The following is a 24,027-nucleotide window of genomic DNA, read 5'->3' as shown; positions in this document are numbered from 1 at the left end:
GTCGGGCGCAGTGGCTCGCACCTGTAATCCCAGCACTTTGGGAGGCCAAGGCAGGCGGATCACCTGAAGTTAGGAGATTGAGACCATCCTAGCTAGCACGGTGAAACAACGTCTCTACTAAAAATACAAAAAATTAGCCAGGCATGGTGGCGCGTGCTTGTAATCCCAGCTACTTGGGAGGCTGAGGCAGGAGAATCACTTGAATCCGGGGGGCAGAGGTTGCAGTGAGCTGAGATCATGCCGTTGCACTCCAGCCTGATGACAGAGCGAAACTCTATCTTAAAAAGACAAAGAAAAAGAAAAAGAAAAACAAAAAAAAAAACTCGTTCTGCTTCTCTCTTATAAAGACACTTGTGATTGTATTTAGAACTCACCTGGATAATCTCCCCATCTCAAAAATTCTTAATTTAATCACTATGCAAAGGCCTTTTTGCTACATAAGGTAACATTTACGGGTTCCAGGGATGAGGACATGGGTATCTTTTGAGGGAGCTGCTCTTCTGCCTACCCTACACATCAACATCATTTCAAATAATAAAAAATTCACAATAGTCTGCCTTTCCCAGAACTCACATTGGATATCTCTGGTGGTTTTATTAAATATAAAGTGGTGGCCCTTGGGAGAGTCTTCAGCTTCAATCATTAGGTGATTTTTGGCAACCTTGTTTATTTGAGTTTCACTTACAACTGGAATAAAGGAAAACTCAGATATTTGTATCCACTTAGCTGTTTTTCTCCCTCTTGACTTTACCAGATTCATTAGACATGCATAAAATGGGAAGATCCTGAAGAATTACACTATTTGCAGTTATTTGAGCCATGTGTATCTGTTGAATGTATTTACCCATTTGGTCAAGAGGCAGAGCAATGCAGTGGAAAGAACATTGAATTTTCCATACCTCTGGAGCTGAATATCTGCAGTGTAACTTCAGGCCAACTCATTAATTTCTCAACTCATAATCCCATCTAAAAGTGGTGAAATATCTTTGATTGGGAGTCAAGAAGTCAAGTTTAGTCTTTAAGCCACTATCAAGTTTTGTGGCCTTGGTTGAGTCATTTTGTCCTGTTTTTAGGCCACAGAGGAATGCACATTAAGGGAAGATTTTGCATAAAATGAGCTTTAGCTCTGGATTTCTACAATCATAGGCAAGATACCATAGAGGGGTTTAATGAAGTTGAAAGTGATTCATTAAGAACCTGTGATCTGCAAGCTGGGCTACATAAAACATAAAACACAGTTGTTATACTCAGATTTTAATGTAAAACATATTACTATCTGGCTGGGGAGAAAAGACTACAGAATTTGGTTCAATTATGTTTTCACTATTAATTCATTTGGAAAATATTCATTTATTGAGTATCTTCTCTGTGCAGGGAAGTGTGATGAGAATACAGCACCTAGAAGTTTACAGTTTAGTAGGAACAAACACATTAATGGATTTCCATAAAGCACTTTAGGTTTGAGGATAAAGATTTGCATAGAATATTGAAGAATGAAGTATGGAGAAGAAGCACTTATCCCAACTGCAGGGAAGGAGTCAGCAAAGCATTCCTGAAAGCAAGAATGCTTGAGCTCACAGAGGATAAGCCCACCAAGCAAAGATTCATGGGCTGCGTAAAAACATGAAATAAAGAATACATTGTAAGTTTGCCATAAGACTCTAATGCAAAGTAAGAACTGATACAAAGTGAGCCTAGCAAGGCCAGTAGTCTGTTTATAAAGGTGTTATGAAGCATGCTAGTTTGCTTGGACATTGCTCAGTAGACTTTTGGGGAATCATGGAGGTGTTTTAAACGTGTGTTGCCATGGTCAGATGTGCATTACAGGGAGATGATTTGATATCTCTTTTATAATTGAGGAGAATGACTTGGAGAAGGTCAACATTGTAAGCAGCGTGTTGGTTAGCGGGTAGTTCTCATAGAACAAAATGTATACAATCATATTCATATGCCCAAATATGAACATAGGGATAGCACAATTCCTCCAGTTCCCTGTCCCACCAACTTGCACACGTTTAAATATTAATGAAAATAGTTCCACAGCAGGATAGACAGAATTTCATAAAGAGCACGTTAATAAATCAGCTTAAATGTAAGGAACCAGTATAATTGGCCAAAACATATTTTCTGGCTACCATTCAGTTAGAATAGATATTATGATAAAAGTATATTTTATCACTTAATAGTGCTGGAAGTTAAATCAATGGTAGGGAATGATATGTGGACAAGAAAAGCTCCAACTTTTTCCTCTAAGCCATCTCGATGGCAAACTAGGTGCTGCCTAAGTGCTATAACACATTAAAAAAAAATGCTTCTTCAGATCCTAGTACCTAGTCTCTAGAGTTTGTTGCCAAGGAAGACCATAATATCAAACGCTGGCAGTAGCCTTAAAAATGACTGGCATATCTTTATGGTCAGTAGTAACACCTGTTATCACACTGGCTGAGATCCAGGTAATCAAGTCTCTGTAATGGGACAAAAACTATCACCAATCAACACAAGTAGGAGGTGTCCTCTTGTGTCTATTTAGGTACACCTCTTGGCATTGCATTCTCCTTTTTCTCCCCGTCACACCTCTATTCTAGTTTTTGTACTCTGGTCATTCCTTCTTATTTTGCAAGCCAAAGGCTGGCTTTGTGGATTGATGGGTTAAATGAGAGCCATGAAATAAGCTGCTGTGTTAGACTTACAACATCTGCCTGAGAGCTGAGAACAATTTGTGTAACGCTTTGGTTGAGTGGAAATCTCTACTGTGTTGGGGGTTTGAATTAAGTCAGTTTTCAGGCCCCTTTTTCATGCCTCTAAACAATGTGGTCTTCCAACTGTCCTCCTGACCTGTTTGAAAGGAGGTAGTTATCTTCATTAAATTCTACAGGATTTTCAGAAAGCTTTTTTCTAAAGGCAACTTCTCCTTTATGGGGCTCATGTTGTGAGTCAATTTGGTACATTGTCCAGAGTTTACAGGGGTCTCTGAAAATGTGCAGAATTGGTAGCATTTATCTCTTAGTGGAGGATATAGCTTATAGCGGGGTCTTAAAACCCAGTTCAGAAATCCAATTTCGTTCCCTAACTGTGCCTGTTGTGTCCCTTTGTTTGGGTTCCCTTGCATTGATTTTATTCTTGAACTTAGTGTTCCAATCACTGGTGCAGAGTAATTCCCACTTCTTGCTTTTTCTCCTGCTCATCGAAGTGGCAAAAAAGTTCCCTTTTCATGTTTTAACAATGCTTCCTTCTCTGCCTCAAATATCTACAAAGACTCCCTATGTGATTCTTCACTGAAAGAAAGTATCTTTGACCTTCAACGTCAAATTTCCCTTACTGGCACAATTGCCCATGTCTTCCTGCCTCTCATCCCCTAGATTAGCTGCATTTCTGTATATGTTCTTTGTTTTTCTGCAAACTCATTGTTGATAAGCATTTATTCATCATCAATACACTATTGATTAGGGTGAATATGCAATGACTACTTCCAGGATGTGATGAATAGGATCCATGAGGAATTCATTTTTCTGGGACAGGGCTGAAGCATATACAATTTAGATAATGATATATAATTATATTATCCATAATTACCATGTGCTTGCCTTATGGAGAAGCATTTGCAGAGGGGACAATTATAGTATACTTAAAACAGAAAACAATACTTAAACTATTGTCCCTATTTTAGGAAAGAGCTTTATTTTCTACCCTGCATCAGACCTTCATGTCTACAACTGCATAATAGCAACTAAATCAAATACTGTGAGTTTTCCTCATTCGTCTTACTGGACACACTCTCTGATAATCAAGAGACAGGAATCAAGAGCTAAAAGAAAAAAAATAAAAGGTTTCATGAATATCTTATTTGTATATTCTTTCTCAAGATATTTGTTGTCCAAATTAAATGCATACATTTTATTATTAGGGAAGTAAGGGACTAGCACCTGACTCTGGGCTCTTATGATAATCAACTCTTAATGTCATTAGTTAAAATGATTTCTTTTACTTATTTATTTTTTTCTGAAAGGGAATTTTTTTTCTTCAACTTTGATGTTAAGTTCAGGGGTACATGTGCGGATATGCAGGTTTGTTACACAGGTAAATGTGTTTCATGGTGTTTTGCTGCACAGATCTTCCCATCACCTAGCTTAGCATCCATTCGCTGTTCTTCCTGATGCTCTCCTTCCGCTTTCCCCATCTCTGACAGGCCCTAGTGTGTTTTGTTCCCCTCCATGTGTCCATGCGTTCTTATCATTCAACTCTCACCTATAAGTGAGCACATGTGGTGTTTGGTTTTCTGTTCTTGTGTTACTATGCTGAGGATGAGTTTCCAACTCCATCCATGTCCCTGCAAAAGACATGATCTTATTCCCTTTTATGGCTGCATAGTATTCCATGGTGCATATATACCACATTTTCTTCTTTCAGTCTATCATTGATGGGCATTTGGGTTGATTCCATGTCTTTGCTATTGTGAATCATGCTGCAATGAACATAAGTGTACATGTATCTTTATAATAGAATTATTTATATTCCTTTGGGTATATGCCCAGTAATGGGATTGCTGGGTTAAATGGTATTTCTGTGTTTAGGTCTTTGAGGAATTGCCATAGTGTTTTCCACAAGGGATGAACTAATTTATACTTCCACCAACAGTGTGAAAGCATCCCTTTTTCTCTGCAACCTCGCCAGCATCTGTTGAAAAGGAATTTAAATATGTAAAAGAATGTAAATCCTCCCTTCCTAGAATTTTCCTTGACACAGCCATTGTCCTTTGCCAAACTGAATAAATTGTTTCCTGTTGAGAGAGACTTCTTATTCTTCACTTACATATTGAAAACTATGTTTTCTTCTGAGAACATTGTGTATGGAAGGCTTATGGCAAACTCAAAGATTAGCTTTCCTTGCTAGATCAAGGTGAAGATAAAAACTGCTTTTAAGTGACTGTTCTATTTGTTAATAAAACTTATAAAAACTTGAAAATGAAGCAAAAAAAAAAAAAAAAGGATTGCGTGACCTTCTTTGTCATGATGGTCATAGTACAATAGCCTCACCCAAGGGTGATTTGATTCTCTAAAGAGGTGTATCTTTATTTTTAAATTTACTGTTAAGATGCAGATTCTGTGAAATTGCTTGTTAATTTGTAGGATTTGTATGTGGCTTGAGATGTAAATGATTTCTATCTAATAGAAAAGATAACCTCAGAAATTATAATTGTGTTGACCTATAGAACATTAGCCAGCTTTTTATTTTATTTTATTTTATTTTAAGTTTTGGGGTACATGTGCAGGATATGCAGGTTTGTTACACAGGTAAATGCGTGCCATGGTGGTTTGCCACACGTGTCCCCCATCGGCTAGGTTGTTAAGTCCCACATGCTTTAGCTATTTTTCCTGATGCTTTGACTTCCCTGGTGGCCTCTAGAACCGCCGTGCCTCTCTGTCTTTTTACAACAAGCTTTATCATCCTGCTGGTTCCCTCAGACAGACACATCTTCAATACTTGCTTTCTTATGTTTGTACTCGAGTCACATATATAACTGGCTGAAAATTGGAAATGGTCCTATGATGGTGCCCAAGTACACTCACCTGCCAGAGCCGATGTTATGGGCCATTTAAGCTCAGAAACATCTTTTAAAAAACAAAAACAAAAACAAAACAAAACAAAAATCACACAACACTCCAGTCCTAGAGCAAACCCTAAGTAGCAACAAACTTTACTTTTGCTGACTCTCTTGTCTTGTCTTGTCTTCTGATTGTGTGTTTTGATTCTGAGTTTTGGCCAAGTCTGTCAGCCGAGCAGTGCCTTACCTAACTCAGAGCTTGTCATTTCTCCTTCACAACTGGGTGCAGGCACCTCTATTTGGTCTCAGACCACTATGCCACCTCCACTGCCTACTCAGAAGAGCATTTTGTGTCTCCTTGTTTGGGTCACAGCTGAGTATATGAAGTAGTAGGTGTTTGAGTGCTAGGCAAGTCTCATGAACACAGTCACGGGGATACCGGTGTCCATGTGCACCCGATCTGCTCATGGCTGTTAAGTTCTCCTTTGGTGGCAGGAATAATTGTGAACCTGGCACTTTGTTCTCATCATATAGTGATCTATCAGCTAGATGCAGGTAATCTAACTCTTCGCAGGGTGAGAGAAGCCTGAAAACCTGGTTTCTTAGCACTTTCCTTTTCTCTGAGCAAGATTATGTCTCAGGTTCACTGGAAATGACAACCAACCTTTCTGTCCTCCTGAGTTACTGTGTTCTGTGATTCCTTTCAAGACATGGCTAAGGTTATAGAACTAAAGCTGCAGCCCTCAATAGCTGTCTATCTCTGGAAATTAAAAAAAAAAAAGCCTTTTCATCTCATTGTGTATGAATAACACCTTGTGAATTAAAGATTTTCTATTTTTATTATTTATAGATTTGATTACTTATATCGATATTCTCAGGATTCTCATGTTACAGAGAAACTGAAGTTTAAATACATTGTGTTGCTTCCCTTGAAAAAGTTCACAGAAATTCCTAGCTTGGAAGCATTTCTATATAAAAATGCAAGTTTATGTAAAGTGCATATTTGACCACATTTAATTGATTTTTTAAATTAGCTTAAAAAGCATTACATATCTCTCCCTTAATATTATCACTCTGAGTTATATAGTTCTGACTTACTTTTTAGTTTTACAGATTTGTTTTTGGTTTCCTGAAAAGAAACTAGTTAATCTGAACTCCTTAAAACTTCTTATACTGGTTTACCAATGAGACAAGATAGCATTGAAACACAATGTTTAAAATGAAGATTTAAAATTATATGTAATTATATCGAGTTAGAATTTGGCAAAATTTTTATATAAACAGTTTTTACACTTTATAGTGTATCAGTTGAAATGTAATTTCCATGTTTCTATTACATTTAATATCACGAGCTAATGTAAAATCAAGTTAACTGATGGATAATCTTGGGATATCTGGGTCACTTCTCATTAAGAGATAATATTGGCATGATGGTTACCATTAGTGTGTGTATAACTATGTGTGTATAACGGTAATTATGAATGTCTATATACATCTTATTATTTCTGTATGTTACAGAGAAGCTGTAACTTAGGGTCATATTAATGAACATTTTGTTTTTGCCACTTTGAAGATGATGTTCAAAGAATGCATGTGTCTCTAGGGGGTTGTTTTATGCAAGCTCATGTGTATAAGGTAATGGGGTATATCTTTGTTTACATAGTGAAAAGAAAATATATTCCAAATTATAAAACAGTGTAGTGAATGGCAAAGCACAAGTGTGTGTAGTATAGAAGGTTGGAGGAAACAGAATTTTATTTACCTTGGAGTATAATATATGCACGTAATGAGTCTGAATAAAAACAAAGAAGTGTGTTAAATTTTTGGCAAAGTTTACCCAGCTTTAATTGGTTTATTAATAAGATATATATTTTAAGTTTTGTGAATCTTTTTTCTGCCAAATACTACATTAATGTAAGACTGTAGTTTTATTTTCTCTCTTTTAAAATGGAATATTTAGCCTGCTGTTAACAAGATGACAAATGATCACTTACCTTCTATGTCATTGTCTCAGACAGACTTTCATTCCCATCATCAACAAGTGGTTTCTGCTTTACTCTCATGTTTTTCTGAAGGTTTTGCTCTAAACTACAGTCTGGAAATAGCCTTTGTCAGAGAATGGCAGTATCAGAGCCTCATGGCAACATGCTGCCAAAAAATACTCTTACCTATTGGCACTTTAAACAGTCATTGGTATAGACTTTGGATATTAAGGTGTCATTTAGATGACTAACTAATGCCATAGGATGGAATCGGGATTTTCAGGACTCTTTTTAATAATCCAGGAGCAGAAGACATTTGAAAGCCAAGTGTTGATCCAACATTCACTAGTTATAAGACAAGTAGCATTAAGTGAACTGCTAAGGGGAATCTAATTGTGGTTATATGGCTTTAATATCTTACTATAAGATATCTTGGGATACCTGGGTAATTTCTTTTATTCTTTTAATAAGATATGGTCTTTTAATAAGATATTATTAAATAATAAATAATAAGATATTATTAAATAATAAGATCATAAGATATTATCTTTTAATAAGATATATCTTATTAAAAGAATGAAAAGATTCATTCTCTTCCTGATCTCTTTAACTCTCTCTTTGGAAACCTATAAATGACACATTCTTTCTATGGCACCTTATTCTCCCTGACCCCTCAGAATTCAGAGACAACTTACTAGCTTTTATGGCAATGTGGTTATTTGCATAAAATCAATACACATCTGTCGTTTTTATAACCAGGCTATAGTTGAATAAATTGGCTGTGTAAGGTCACACCAGGTGTGATGGTTCATTTCATGTGTCAATTTGACTGGGTCACGGGGGCCCATATTAAACGTCGTTTCTGGCTGTGTCTGTGCGAGTGTTTCCAGATGAGATGAGCATTTGAATTGTGGGGTCCAATAAAGAAGACTGCTCTCTCCACTGTGGTTGGGCATCATCCAGTCCAATCTGTTGAGGGTCTGAGATGAACAAAAGGTGAAGGAAAGAGGAATTTGCTTCCTTTTTTCTGCTTTATTGTTGAACTAGGCCATCTCATCTCATCTTCTACTACCCTCATACTGGGAGTTATACCATCAGCTCCCCTCGTTCTTAGATCTTCGGACTCAGACTGAATTACACCATCTGCTTTTCTGGGTTTCCAGTTTGCAAATGGCAGGTCATGGGACTTCTCAGTCACCATAATTGAATGAACCAATTCCTCAAAATAAATCATATTCCCTCTCTCTTTTTCTGTCTCTCTCTCTCCTATTTGTTTTGTTTCTCTGGAGAATCCTGACTAATATACCAGGAATGTATCTGGTTTATTACTAATAATACATATCTTGTTTAATCAGGTATAGCAAACCCACCATTAAGGAAAAAGTGCTCTACTTCAAATGTGGAACCAAGGTTCAGAAAGGCCTCTTCGGAAACTGGTCTGTTATTTGTTCTATGATTTATATGATCGTAAACTTACAGGTAAAAAGGAAGACAATTTTCTAGTAGGCCAGGAAATCTATCAGATGTTGGGCACTCAGAGAAATTCACCAAAATGTCTAGATGCTACAGGAATATTGTGCAGATGCATTTCTTGAATGGAGTTTCTTACCTTTGTGTGGTAGGGTGAATAAATGTCACCCTCTCCCCAATTGTCCATGTTCTAATCCCTGGAACATAGAAGGTAGCAACAGAAGCTACACAGATGGGATCAATTAAGGATCTTAAAATGGGGAGATCATCCCGGATTATCTGAGTGGGCCTAATGTAATCACAGGGTCCTTATAAGAGGGACCCCGGAAGGGTCAGACAGAAGGTGATGGGATGACAGCAACAGAAGACAGAGAGAGACTGAAAAACTGAAAGATGCTACATTGCTGGCTTTGAGGATAGAGGAAAGGGTCCACAAGCCAAAGGATTACAGGAATCCCTGGACCTTGGGAAAGGCAAGGGAACTGATTTCCCTCTATAGCCTCTAGAAGGAATCAGCCTTACCAACATCTTGACTTTAGCCCAATGAGACTTGTGTTAGAGTTCTGACTGCCAAAGCAGTAGGAGAATTAATTTGTGTTGCTTTGAACAACTATGCTTGTGGTAATTCACTTAAAAAGCAATAGGAAACTAATATAACTTGGAATAAAAAGCCAATAAGAGAAAAAAAATTCTGAAGAAAGGATTCTGAAAATGCAATGAGAGATTCCTTTTGAAATTTTCTTACAGAAGTTAATTTTCTGTCCTTAGTAGCTGCTTGAAACAGCCGCTCTGAATTTGCTGTCCATACCCAGAGGCTTCCACGGTCAATGAACATCTTGTACTGCCCCCATGTAAATTAATCAGGTCTAAGAACGATGACACCAGACTTTTGGTAATATGAATAATCTTTGGAGATTATTTATGACACAATAGGGAACTGCTGAGAAAATTATCTAAAACTTGGAAATAAAACAAAAGAACAACGACTGTATTTCTTTTCAAAGTCACATGGGATCATTGCCTAACAGGTCCACCCAAGGATGATTTAATCCTCTAGAGGATTGTACCCTTGTTTGTTTTACTATTGTCTCTTGTAGGTCAAGACTATGAAATTACATGTGAACTTAGATATTTTTTGTCCAACAGAGACCTAACTGATGCAAATCTAGTACAGAAGATGACCTCAAAGGTTATGGTTTTATTGCTTGTAGAACAATAATCAATTTTGTCTCTAACTCAGCATATTCATTTCCATTAGCTTCTCCTATTGGACTATATAACCACTCTTTCTGTAATTCCTTTTTGAACTAGATTTACTATCCAGATGGTTCCATCATTAAGGAGTTAAGTGTATTTTTGGCACATGCTTATGTTATGTTTGCATGACAGTTATGTTGATAATGTTATAAAATTATATACTGACAAATGCAAAGTGGCGTAAATGTAATCACATTTGGTCCTTACAGCATCTAGATGAGGTAAGTAGGATGGTCCCCAGTTTATCGAGAGGAAAGAGATCCTAAAGTTAGTAAGATATACCCAGAGGGGTTCAGAACCAGGTCTACCTCATGTTCTTTTTCTTCACCAAACTGCATTTCCATCAATAAGATCATGTGAAAGAAAAGAAAATGTGTGGGCTTATTTCTCCATTTTACATCCTAACTCTAGACTGTATATGGGTCATAAGGAGAAAACATTCTCAAGCCCAAAATAAAAGGAGAAATAAATGAAAAAGTATCAATCATCACTAAAATCCTGACTTCTCACTCATTCAGTGGCACGTTTGAAGTGTGAGTTGCCCAAGTGGATCCCTCTTGGATATGCTGGGTTCCATTAGAAAGACAAAGAGCCTCTGCTCTGGCTTCCAGGATCCTATTTCTCAGTTTCTCTGGTTCATCTAGCATGGAGCAGCTTCTCCTGCAAGTCAATGTCACAAGGCTGCAATGGGCTGTCTGCAGGAGTAGAAACAAAATAAGCCTTCATCCTCTTTTGTGTAGTCCTCTTTGCAAGAGGTCTCAGGTCAAATGAAATTGACACATAACATTCTATTTTCCATCAGGGTTCAGAGTAAAAGGTATTTCTAGAAAATGAACTCTTGACCTTTGGCTAGTTTGGTTGAAACACCTCTAATTTTCTTGCTAGCAATGCCTTTCACAGACCTTCGTTGCCTGTCCCATTCTGTTTGTTGACCACTGGATTAAATGGGTCCCAGGACGGTTTTATCTTCTAGGATTTCTGTTTCGGATTACTTGTGTGTTTCTGTTCATAGAGTTACCACATTACCATAAGTGTGGGTGACTTTTGCTGACAATATTTAACTGTGAGACAGTAAAGCATGCTTTAAATTTCTTTATCTCTAGTCACACAACTCTCCCTACATTGAAACTTCTTGAATATGCCCTACATTCTCTTCCCTTCAGTACATTGTGAGTGCATTCATTTCTCACCAAGCTCAAAGTATCTCCTTTTCTAGTATTCTGAGATATCAATGATGCTTAGCTTTCATAAAGCACGTCACATGGCAGTCCATGATAGAATTACTTTGTGATTTAAAAAGCTGTATGGAAAACAGAAAGATTGAAATAAAACAGGATAATTTAATATAAACAGTAAATTAATGTGTTTCTATTGGCCTAACCAAAAAAAATCACATTGCATTTAAAAATTTAAAAATACTGCTAATAGGCAATTCATTGATTATCACACATTTTTTACAAACAAAGTTTAGTCATAAACCTGACATTGTAAACAAGACACTTTCTGCATAACAATAGTAATTTAAAAATGCTATTTAAATAGCATTTTAATTGCTATCAAGTTTTAAAGTCTGAGCATGATGTATTTGGAGAATGATTTTGGAATCAAATGACTTGGGCTTGAATCTTGGCTCTATCTTTGAGTAGCTGGGTGCCTCTTTGCAAGTTGCTTAACTTTGTCAAGCTTCATTTGCAAAAATTAATAGTCTACCTAGTCGTCGTGAAAATGAAAAGAGATAATGCTTCAACGCATCTAACACAGGACTGTCTGAGTGGAAGCTTAATAAAAATCCAGTTCCCTTATTATCTTGACCTACGTAAGATCCCCTCAACTCCCTTACAGATACAAGATTACTCATAGAGCAGTTTGCAATGAACCCTGCCCTATCTCAGGGACTTCTTTTATGCTGCTTGTCAGTGAAAAACCAACTGCCCTCCTATGTCGTCAATAATATAATGCAGTGGTTTTTATATTTTAAATGAGCACAAAATCATTGAAACACTGTTTTTAAATAAGTACTTTAGTTAGTTTTAAAAGAGAAGATCCTCACACTACACCATAAGAATCACTGAAAAGGGGCTCAAAGCTTGCCAGCTCCATAGATCCTTAGTCTGATACTCATGTTTGCTGGCAAGTCCCACCACACAACTTTGAGCCAGTTGTTAAGCTTGGGGTCTGATTACAGTTCTGAAGAAGTTTACTCTGATGATTAAGTAATCTATCTGTCTATCTATCTATCTATCCACTCAGCCATTTACAGGAAATTAAGAAGTAGATAGTAGCACTAAGAGAAGTCTTATAAAATTAGAAAAGTGAGCTGTGGCTGGTATGGTCAATGTAGTTTTTAGAAGATGAAGATTGAGTTAGTCATTGATGGTAAACAAGGTCTGACAAACTGCGTATTTGTTTATTTCAGTATAGTATTGGGACATTGAAATGCTCTCATCATATGGTTGGGCAGGTACTTATTGGATCCTGTAACCCTATAATCTAGAGGATTTTCAGGCATAATACAGATCGCTATGGGAGAACGGTTTTTAATATATTGTAGGCAAGGGAGAGCTACTGAGTCTTTTCAAAGACTGCCCCCAAAGATCCCAGTTGTTATAATTATTCTTGGGGTCACCATATCCTCGTAGGTCATTCTTTGGGGATTTAGGTAACAACCCCTAGCATGGCCTCAAACCAAGTTATTTTTCCCCCCATAGTTTCCTAAATGGAGCACTAGCCTGGTGATAGATTCCGTGACACAACCATAGCAATCCAAAGTTCATACATTAGTAAGGATGGGAAGGAGGCCTGTAAGTACCATGGCTGTACCCATAGCCCATGACCTCCTGCATCCTGTCAGTCCTGGAGGCATTTACACTGATCTCTGTGCATTTTCCAGTGCTGCCGCAAGGCAACAATGACAGTAGTTAAAACTTGCGTTGTGTTTCAGATTCTTCATTAGAGCACTTTCCTGGAACAAAATTTTTAATTGCCTGGAGATTAAAATCTCTCTCTTTTTTTTTTTTGAGACGGAGTTTTGCTCTTGTTGCCCAGCCTGGAGTGCAATGGTGCCATCTCGGCTCACCGCAAACTCCACCTCCTGGGTTCAAGTGATTCTCCTGTCTCAGCCTTCCAAGTAGCTGGGGTTACAGGCATGTGCCACCACGCCTGGCTAATTTTGTATATTTAGTAGAGACAGGGTTTCTCCATGTTGGTCAGGCTGGTCTTAAAACTCTCAACCTTATGTGATCCGCCTGCCTCGGCCTCCCAAAGTACTGGGATTACAGGTGTGAGCCACCGTGCCCGGCCCCCACCTTTCTGATATACTATTTATGGCTTTTCCCTACTGTGCTTTCCACCTCCATCTCCTGCTATGTTCTGCCCCAATAGCTACTACACATAAACTTTGTGTTCCAACTATGTAGATGCTTCCCCAGACTTTTTGTACATAAGTAATAATTCACGAATTTGTTCCCAGTACTCTCTCTCCCTAAAAATTATCTCCCCCAGTACATTATTAGAAACTCTTACTTGATAGAGTGCAAGCATCACAAAGGCAGGGATGGGTATCTATTGAGTACAATAATATATCCCAACAAATAAGGACAGTTTGAGGACCTAGTAAATCCTAAGTTCTTGTTGAATGAGCGATAGAATCTATCAATGTCAATTCAAATGTCAGCTCCACTCTGAAGCTGTTCTGAACCCTTTCGGATGGAATGCACAGTTTCTTTCTTTGGGGTGTACTAGTATTTTATTTATTAATATATCGTATTATAGCCCACATCATAGCAGTCTTGTATTACAGTTAGTTGTGTGCATTTTCCTCCAGATGATGATGGCTTCCTTAAAAGCAAGTGTAGTGTGCATTCACCATTTGCCTTCATGGCCCACTATTCCTTTTTTTTGATATGGAGTCTCGCTGTCTCTCCCAGGCTGGAGTGCAGTGGCACGATCTCTGCTCACTACAACTTCCACCTCCCAGGTTCAAGTGATTCTCCTGCCTCAGCCTCCTGAGTAGCTGGGATTACAGGCACCTGCCATCATGCTTGGCTAATTTTTGTACTTTTGTAGAGGTGGGGTTTCCCCATGTTGGCCAGGCTGATCTTGAACTCCTGACCTCAGGTGATCCACCTGCCTTGGCCTGGCAAAGAGCTGGGATTACAGGCGTGAGCCACTGTGCCTGGCCCTACTATTCCTTTTACAACTAACCGGAATAGATGATACTTAATATAGCTAATTAAGCTGAATTTCGAAGATCTTCCAAGATGATATAAGTAATACTGCTATAACTTCAGAAGATGCAAAAATGATATACTTTGATCAGAAATTATTTTGAAACATGAGCCCTTTTCTGTCAAACTTTCCAATGTCAGAGACTTTTGTGGTTTCGCCTGGCTCACAATACAACCTCATTTTGCCCAATCTCAGTCTCCCGTAACTTCAGATTTCCTGCAAGTAACAAGACTTCAGTGACTCTGGGAAAATCAGTTTACTCCACAGGGCTCCCAAGTCTTCTATAACCTGAAGGTTTTGAGCAGAGCAATCACTAATGTTACACCTGTTCTGTTCTTTCCTCTACTTGGCCTGGAAATTTGCCCCAGTTCCCAAGAAGGGCTGAACCCAGCACCCAACAGTCTTGGGAACCCATCCTGGACCTCTTTGAAAGCTGCACTTTCAAAAGGTAAATCAGAAAAATGGCCGAAAAAGTATGTCCAGATCTCTAGTGAATCGGTTAGACTGTAATGCTTAGAGCCTCTTCTAACATGGAACAAGGTCTCCTTTTTGGCCTCTCTGCTAGCTCTACTATTTTCAGATCCAGGAGACTGATTGAACCCATTTCTTGAGGGATACAGTACTCTTTTGCCCATCAAACAAATATGTTTAGATTTAAAAAACATAATAATGTATTTTTTCTTTTAGCCCTAGGGGTCCTTTATTGTTCTTTGACAGGCTTTTATGGTTTAAATCCCAAGTGCTCGTTTACTTACAGCTTCTTAACTAATCCTTTTGCAGCTGTGCCCATCTGAGCACAAAGACGGGAATAGGGCTTGCCTAAGTAATGTCGTGATATTTTAGCAGAATTGCTGAGCGAGCCCTTCAGTTTCGTGTTTCTATCATCACATTAAGCAATACTACTTCAACTCAAATACTTTTCAGCATTTATTTCCTCAGGCTGAGGATTCTGGGGCTTAAATTCACTCAGCCTCTCAAGAACTTTCAGTCAAGTGAGGAAAAGAGTCAAATAAATCCCGTGGCATTTCATGAAACCGCCTCAAAACTACAAAAGACTTAATTAGACTATGGTTATTTGACTTAATGATGTTTTAAAACAATATTCACAAATTGTGAGTGAGGAAAAAAAACTGCTTGATGCCATACTTCAAAGATGTCGCTTTCAAAATTGCTTTAAGCGTGAAGCAACATACATTCTGCCTATTGTAGAATAATTAAGTTGAAATGGTAAAAGTCAATTGTTTCAATAACATTACAGTTCAATTGAATTGTGTTAATTAGAATAGGCTGGGCTTGTTCTCAGTTAGATCCAGCTTAGTTTCATTCTCTCTCTTGGTGTGGAGCAAAATTTACTATCAGCCATCATTGTATAAAGCATTTTATAATAAGTAAAAACCAGTGATTAAAGATGGGCTTTGCAGATCTCTAATTAGCAAACTCCCTTGAAAGCATATTAATGAAAATACACTTCCAATTTAATTTTTAATAATGTTATTACCACGGCATCAAAAAGAAACATAAAACACCTTCCAGAGAAGGACACACACATCCCGGGAGCAATCGAAGGGTTGCTGCCTTTGGGTGCAGAGAATTCAGCAAGTGAATTTAGTTCTTTTACAGTGTTAAGCCTCATCCTTCAATAACGCTGCTGCAGAAAGTCAGTCTCTTTGTCTTGTCTCACATTTTTCACACCAATAATGTTGCCATTTAAGTTCTTGCCATGGATTGTACCTGTGTGCAAGTTTGAGCAATCAGTACTGAATATAAATGATTTTGGAAACAGTGTGTAGTGGGAGCTCAACAATCAAAAGGTTAAAGAGATGCTGTTAAAAGAGGCACGTTATGTACTGATGCTGTCACCTCTAACAGGACGTCCACCCAATCGCCATATATCCCCCAAGTACCCGGGCCCAGTGCCAAGACAGGAGTGTTGTCAGAAGCTGCTTGAATCTAAATATTAAAGCAGGCTGCTTATTTCCAGTTAATGGTCAATTCATTAGCATAGGGAATAGAGGCCATTTTACATCTGCCATCAACACTTTGTTTAGTATTTTAAAAACGTCACATTGACAGAGGCCTGGAGTGTGACATCAGATTCAAATATTTTCCTCTGAATGCTTAATGCATTTCAGGCCAAAGGGCATGCTGAAGGGCCTTCTGGGCTGGTATTGTATAGACCAGTGTTGAGGATTTGCAACGGCTTATTTGATTTAGAATACGTTTATTTAAAGTCTGTTTATTCTTTATTGCTCCATGCTCATTTGCATTTGCATGTCCTTTCCATTGTTCTGTGGCCTTTGACATGTGATACTACATATGCTCATTAACCTCTCAGTTCCAGTTTACCACACTGACCCTGAGTGAAAGGCTTGGGATGACCTAGTGTCCCTTAGTGTCACCTTGAACATCTCTAGTTGTCCATCATCTTTCATCTTTGATATTTCTTCCTCTAAGAAGCCTTACCTAAACCTCAGAGACAGGGTTAGCATTCTTCCTAGGGTTCCCATAGTTTCCTGTAATTATCCCTATTAACGTACGCATGACTGTATGAGATTGATTGCTTAGTTGTCTGCTTCTCCTGATTAACTTTTGATTCATTTAGGGCAGGGCGTTTGGGCTTCATAATGCAAATCCACACCACAATGCAATATCACCTTACTCCCGCAAGAATGGCCATTAAAAAAAAAAAAAAAAAAAAAAAAATAGATATTGGTGTGGATGCAGGGAAAAGGGAACACTTCTACACTGCTGGTGGGAATGTAAACTAGTACCACCACTATGGAAAACAGCGTGGAGATTCCTTTAAAGAACTAAAAGCAAAACTACCACTTGATCCAGCAATCTGACTACTGTGTATCTACCCAGAGGAAAATAAGTCATTATACAAAAAAGATACTTGCACATGCATATTTATAGCAGCACAAATTCACAATTGCAAAAATATGGAAGGAACTCAAATGTCCATCAATCAACGAGTGAATAAAAAAAGTGTGAGTTTTATATATATATTATGTATATATGTGTATATATATTTATGCACAATGGAATACTACTCAGCCATTAAAAGGAATGAATTAATGGCATTCACAGCAAACTGGATGAGACTGGAGACTATTATTCTAAAGCGAAGTAACTTAGGAATACAAAACCAAACATTGTATGTTCTCACTCATAAGTAGGAGCTAAACTATGGGTGTGCAAAGGCATAAGAATGATACAATGGGTTGGGCGCAGTGCCTCACGCCTGTAGTTCTAGCACTTTGGGAGGCCAAGGCGGGCAGATCACAAGGTCAGGAGATCAAGACCATCCTGGCCAACATGGTGAAACTCCGTCTCGCTAAAAATACAAAAATTAGCTGGGTGTGGTGGCATGCACCTGTAGTCCCAACTACTCAGGAGGCTGAGGCAGGAGAATTGCTTCTACCCGAGAGGCAGGGCCTGCAGTGAGCTGAGATTGTGCCACTGCACTCCAGCCTATCTGTCTCAAAAAAAAAAAAAAAAAAAAAATGACTCAACGGACTTTAGGTACCCAGGGGAAAAGGGTGGGAAGGGGGTGAGAGGTAAAATACTACAAATTTACAAATTGGGTTCAGTGTATACTGTTTGGGTGATGGGTGACCAAAATCTCACAAATCACCACTAAATAACTTACTTGTGTAACCAAATACCATCTGTTCCCCCAAAACCTATGGTAATAAAAACTTAAAAAATAAAATAAAATTAGGACCCTAAGAAAAGGAAAAATTCATATTCAATGATCATACTGTACCACTTGGTGAGTTTCTCAGTTAAACACACTGAACAGATTTCTTTAATGGAGGCATGATGGTAGAACAGAAGCAGCAACAGAAGCAGCATGGATTTTGGTTTCCCACAGCCCCAGATTCAAATCTACCTGCACCTTTACCAGGGACAAGTGGATCAAACCAACTGGGTCTATTTTGCCATTTGTCAAGTGGGAATATAAAAATCTACTGTGCAGGAACATTGTGAGGATGAGAACTAAATATTATTCATATCTAAGCATCAAAAGATGACCAAAGATAGCCATGGTTCTCTTTACTCCTGAGAGATTTCCATTAAGTGCAGTGATTAGATTCAGTCTCTATCCTTAGAGATGCTATGTCATCTGCAGAGCTCAGCTCCTTATAAAGATGTGAGTGTATAAAGCTAGTATAAAGCCTATGATGTTAAGAAGTTAATCGTCAAGTAACTTAGGATGTGTAACTGCATACACACTAGCTTAAATGTTGATAGGGACCCAGACAATCTTGAATTGGCCAGCAGGTAAAAGCAAGTATCAGCTCTGTAGTTTTCAAATGTTGAGTATTAACTGAGATGTAACAAGTATTTCTTGTCTGAGTGGACTTTTTCTTGCAGCAAATCACTAGGTGATTTCATGCGAGGTTTACAGCAGTTTTAATGGGATGAGGGCATCTCATGTGAAAAGTTACAAGGCAAGAATAAAATCAGAATTGGAAGCCAATCAAGCAATTTGTTGAAAGAAATGGCTGGTTTCCACCATGGCCTTTCTTTAAACTTTGTTGAAATAGAGGACATGCTCTACCCTTTGAGGGCAAAGCACTTCATTAGACTTGCTTCCAGAGAGATTGTCACCTATTTTCATTCTCTTTAGGATAAACTGGACTTTTCTGAAGTTAAATCTCACTTGTGTTCTTCTCTGAGGCTGAGGTACCAGCAATTTGCCTTGGACCAAAAAAAAAAAAAGCTGTGAGGTGATGTTTTGGGGAAAGACGCTGAGGTTTAGTTAAAACCAAGATGTGTTTTGCCTTCTTCTCTAGTCTAAGTTACATAAATGATATGAAAGTCATATATATATATAGTCATAATATATTATATATAGTAATATAATATATAGCCATAAAATATATATTATATAGTTTTATATATATATTATTCCCTAGAGCAATGTATGATATATATAGATGTATGATATATATCATATGTGTAATTAATTCTATATTCTATTTATGCTCTCTGTATATATTATTTATATAATTCTATATATATATAATTTTGAAAAAAATATATATCATATATTACTCTAGGAAAATAATTAAAAATCTGGGGTATTCTTTCTTGGCACTACATGACCATAGGTAGGCTTTGGAGGACACTGACTAAACCCAATTGTGAATTAATTTAGCCAACAATGTACCTTCCTAAATTTTAAAAAGAGGAAAGCCAGCTTTCAAATTAAGAGAAGACAAAATTCTAGTTTCTCAATTGTCAGAAACAGAAAGTAATAGCAATATATAAAAAATCACTTCCGAATCATAAATCTTTGCTCACATACCTGTTGAGAGAAACCAAGGATGACACATAGGAACTGGTAGGAATTTTCGGTTTCTTCCTAAGAACAATCAAATGTGGAACTTGACAGAAATCATGCTATGTAATTAGAAAATTGATATAAACATTCACTGGGCCTGAGGGGTGTGCATGTGTGTGGGGAAGACGATCTAAAACCTAAAACTCTTTGTTTCATTCTCAATTCAAAATGCAGATGAGCAAATTATGTATCTATATAGACCCAAGCTAAAGATCCAAATTTGCTAATTTCTTACTTTGTAGTAATAGCGAACTGTCTTGCTACAAATTCCTCATAGGGTGATCATCTAGTCCGGATTTGCCCAGTACTATCTAGATTTTAAAATGGAAAGTCCCATGTCCAGGAGAGAGACTCTTAGTCCCAGGTGAAAGCCAGGATCATTTATTACCCTACTTCTAGGACAAGTTTGGTTTTGATGGTCCTTTTTCCCAGACAGTAGCCTCAAAGTATCAGTCAGGGTGTCCTAATTTCAGAATCAGTAAAATATAGTGCCCCATAGTATAGCTACAACATCCACTTTACACTTGGTAGGTTCCCAGGATCATAGCACTACTGGAGAAGATCACATGGATTATCTAATTCCTTAAATTTGTAGGCAAATCAATTATTTATAAATAAAATCCAACGTGAGGTGTTCTAAGAATATTTTCTTTCTTTCTTTCTTTCTTTCTTTCTTTCTTTCTTTCTTTCTTTCTTTCTTTCTTTCTCTTTCTCTTTCTCTTTCTTCTTTTTTTTCTTTCTTTCTTTTTTTTTTTTAAGATGAAGTTTTGCTCTTGTTGCCCAGGCTGGAGTGCAATGGCATGATCTTGGCTCACTGCAACCTCTGCCTCCCGGGTTCAAGTGATTCTCAACCTCCCGAGTAGCTGAGATTACAGGTGCATGCCACCATACCTGGCTAATTTTTTTATTTTTAGTAGAAAAGGAGTTTCGTCATATTCGTCAGGCTGGTCTCAAACTCCTGACCTCAGGTGATCTGCCTGCCTCAGCCTCCCAAAGTGCTGGGATTACAGGCATGAGCCACCACGCCTGGCCTCCAAGAATATTTTCTTGCTCAAAGAATCCTATAGTAAACCTTTTTAAAAAGTAGTTGTTCTTGTATTTTGTTTCAAAAAGTTGAATTGCTATTCTGGTCTTGTTTAAGTTGACAGTACTCTACGTTGGAGGACATGCTTTAGAATAAAATTTATGTGGTTGAAATCAGTGTTGCTTCTCCTACCTATAGTAGTCACTATTGGTGTCCTGCCCAATTCTCCTCCACCAGCCTGTTACACTCATTCCCTAGCTATAGGCAGTGTTGGTTATCCTTGGTCTACAAGAGCCTGCTGGTTCTGAGATGCCTGGGAGATCGTGTCCCAAATTCCCAGAAGGGTGATGACCAACAGCCAAAGAATGAGTAATACTAGGGAATGCTAGCCTCCTAGAATCATGTATATTTGGATAAAAATTTATGTTCTAAAGATCTCCTGTGGGATATGGCTAATATTTGATTTCTCCTAGTTTCTTCCTCTGTCCTATCCAACTTTCCTTACTCCATTACTGGTTTCTCCTGAGCGCACTTCCTCAATAGGTCACTTGCACAAGATTCCCCATCTTAGGCTGTCCTTCTAGGGAAAGTGACCTCAACTATATCTTATGATACGTGAATCCATAGTTTACCGAAATTTTATTCCCATCTGGCAAATTTGCTCTTCATTTGTCTATTCATGGTAATAATTATAATATCTTCAAGACAATGTGGAAACTTACTGTAAGATCATAGAGAAGGAGGATGATGGAAGCTAACATATTGACTGCCTATCAGACTACACGTCATCTCAGTTAGTGTATCAATCTGTTCTCATGCTGCTAATAAAAACATACCTGAGATTGGGTAATTTATAAAGGGAAGAGGTTTAATGGGCTCACAGTTCCACATGGCCAGGGAAGCCTCACAATCGTGGCGGAAAACGAAGAAAGGACAAAGGGACCTCTTATATGGCAGCAGGCAAGAGCGAGAGCATGTGCAGGGGAATCCCTCTAGAAAACCATCAGATCTCGTGAGACTTATTCACTATCACAAGAACAGTATAGGAAAGACCTACCCTTATGATTCAATTACCTCCCACTGGGTCCTTCCCATAACACATGGGAATTATGGAAGCTATAACTCAAGATTTGGGTGGGGACACAGCCAAACCATATCAGTTAGTTACGACCCAAACCCTGCAAGGCAGGTTTTCGAAAAATCTCCTTAAAAAAAAAAAAATCAATAGGAAGCTGAATTTCAGGCCAAGATGACATGATAAGTTAATGAGAAACCCAAGCTTTACTTAGGTTGTCTCATTCCAAAGACTTTGCTATTTGTGTTTATTTTATCTTCCTTTACTTCTTCATGTTCATCTTTAATTGCTCAATGTATAATGCCAGCTTACAAATACCCTTATTTCATGAACGACCTCAATAACTCTCAAAATGAACATTGTTGAGCTTGAGTTTTTCATAAGCTGTGATTAATTTCAAAAGTTCATACCTGAAATAAATAAAATAGAATGAATAAAAAGCACTGGTATAAGGTAGTAGGTGTTTGACCCTATGTAAGAGTCAACATGTTATTCACTAAGTCTAAAGTGTGGATTCTCCAGCTAAACACATACAGAATAATTGTCTAATGCTGAAGTAATCTTTCATAGAGAGAATTTCATTTATTGTCTTTATTTTTGAAATGTTTTGTTGGCAAATCTTGTTGACAAAATGTGGATAATTGCCATCTTTGGCTGGATGTGTTTTTTGTGTATAATGATGCTATGATTTTATTTCTAAAAATAGTATTATGAAAAGAAAATGTGTAACACATTGAACAGAACAAACTTAGTAAAGGTTCAAAATTAGGTGAACAGTTTGTCATACTTAAAATCTTCATTATTCCTTTAAAATTAAATCCCTTGCAATTGTTGAAATTGTCCTCTAAACTATTTGGCAGTGACTACACTCATGACATGTATTGATTCAGAAAAATGTTTATTTCACCCTGTCTTATTCAGAAGAATTTTAAACACAAATGCTGTCATTCCTTTATTAGAACCTTTATGGGGTTATAAATCAAAGCTACACTACTTGAGTGAATCTAGATTTAGGTAATTAGATATTAGTACCAGCCTGTTTTCCATTGCAGAATATTTAAAAATGGTATAAGATACTTAGGAGGGAGGAAAAAGGCATTTTTTTAAAAGTCATTTTTAAAGGCATTGCCTTTACTCCTATTAATCATGCCACTTAAACTTTAAAGCTGTATTTAATATCAAATCAATAAAGGAAAGAAATGAGTAGAAAATCTTTAACATTTATAACCAAAGGTCAGTTCAAGTTATAGTGTCAAAACCTGAATTTCCAAAGCAAACCTTAGAATCTTCTGTTTAAGTAAAAGCCAACAATGAATGTTTTCATCTGTTTCTCTAAGTGATTCTTCTTAAGCTGCACATAGAGGAAGTCAGTATTCAAGTACTATTTTCAAGTTGTAATTAGCTTGAAGTTTAAATCATTAGGTTGTAATTTTAATAACGTGGATGACTAAAGCCCAGGCTGGGGGCTAAACTTGTGGTTCGGCCTATGGAGGACCAAGAAGGAATGGCAGGAGGTTAGTGGAGAGGGCTTGCCCTCCTTCTCTGCAAGACCCGTGCACTCTCCAGCTCACATCTCTGACTTTCCTGGTGTTCTGGAAATTAGGGAGAAAGAACAGTTTGATCCAGGCCTTTCTTCTTCCCTTCTCACTACTTTCTGTTCCTCAGGGGGAGCTCATAGCAGGTCTGTGTTGCTCTATTAGATCCTTACGAAGTCTAACATGTGGAGGGTGTGAGGCCATGCTTATTTTGCCTTAAGTTAATTGATGTGTCTATTAATATCTTCCATATTGTGGATCGTTATGAAGCTTTACTTGTGAATAATGCAACATAAAGCACATCATAATATATACCTCACATCATTGGTTATATTGAATTATACAAGGGATAGAGGACGGGCAACATAATTTAACTTTATCTTAATGCCTAAAATGCAATCTGTCTCAAACTTGCACAAGATCATCTAAGTTTCTGGGAAGTGAATGTGAGAAGTAATTCATTTTCAGAGGTTTTGTCAGGTGATTTGGTGCACACTTAATTGTGAGAATCTCTGGCCCACAGAATTGTTCTGGATCCTTAGTACAGCATAGAAGGCCCTTG

General features: G+C 37.7%; 1 protein-coding gene and 1 long non-coding RNA gene across 9 annotated transcripts in view; one reads left to right on the top strand and one right to left on the bottom strand.

The window, feature by feature from the left end:
• Positions 1-24,027, bottom strand: part of GRIK1 (glutamate ionotropic receptor kainate type subunit 1) — a 403,736-nt gene that overhangs the window by 62,330 nt on the left and 317,379 nt on the right. The gene's annotated exons all lie outside the window — the stretch shown is intronic.
• LOC140709836 (uncharacterized) overlaps positions 1-24,027 on the top strand; it is a 146,783-nt gene that overhangs the window by 46,114 nt on the left and 76,642 nt on the right. The gene's annotated exons all lie outside the window — the stretch shown is intronic.

Source organism: Chlorocebus sabaeus, chromosome 2 (genome assembly GCF_047675955.1).
Source record: "Chlorocebus sabaeus isolate Y175 chromosome 2, mChlSab1.0.hap1, whole genome shotgun sequence".
In the NCBI taxonomy this organism is placed as follows: Eukaryota; Metazoa; Chordata; class Mammalia; order Primates; family Cercopithecidae; genus Chlorocebus; species Chlorocebus sabaeus.
Note: the sequence above shows the minus strand (reverse complement) of the source record. Positions and strands in the feature narration are given on the sequence as shown.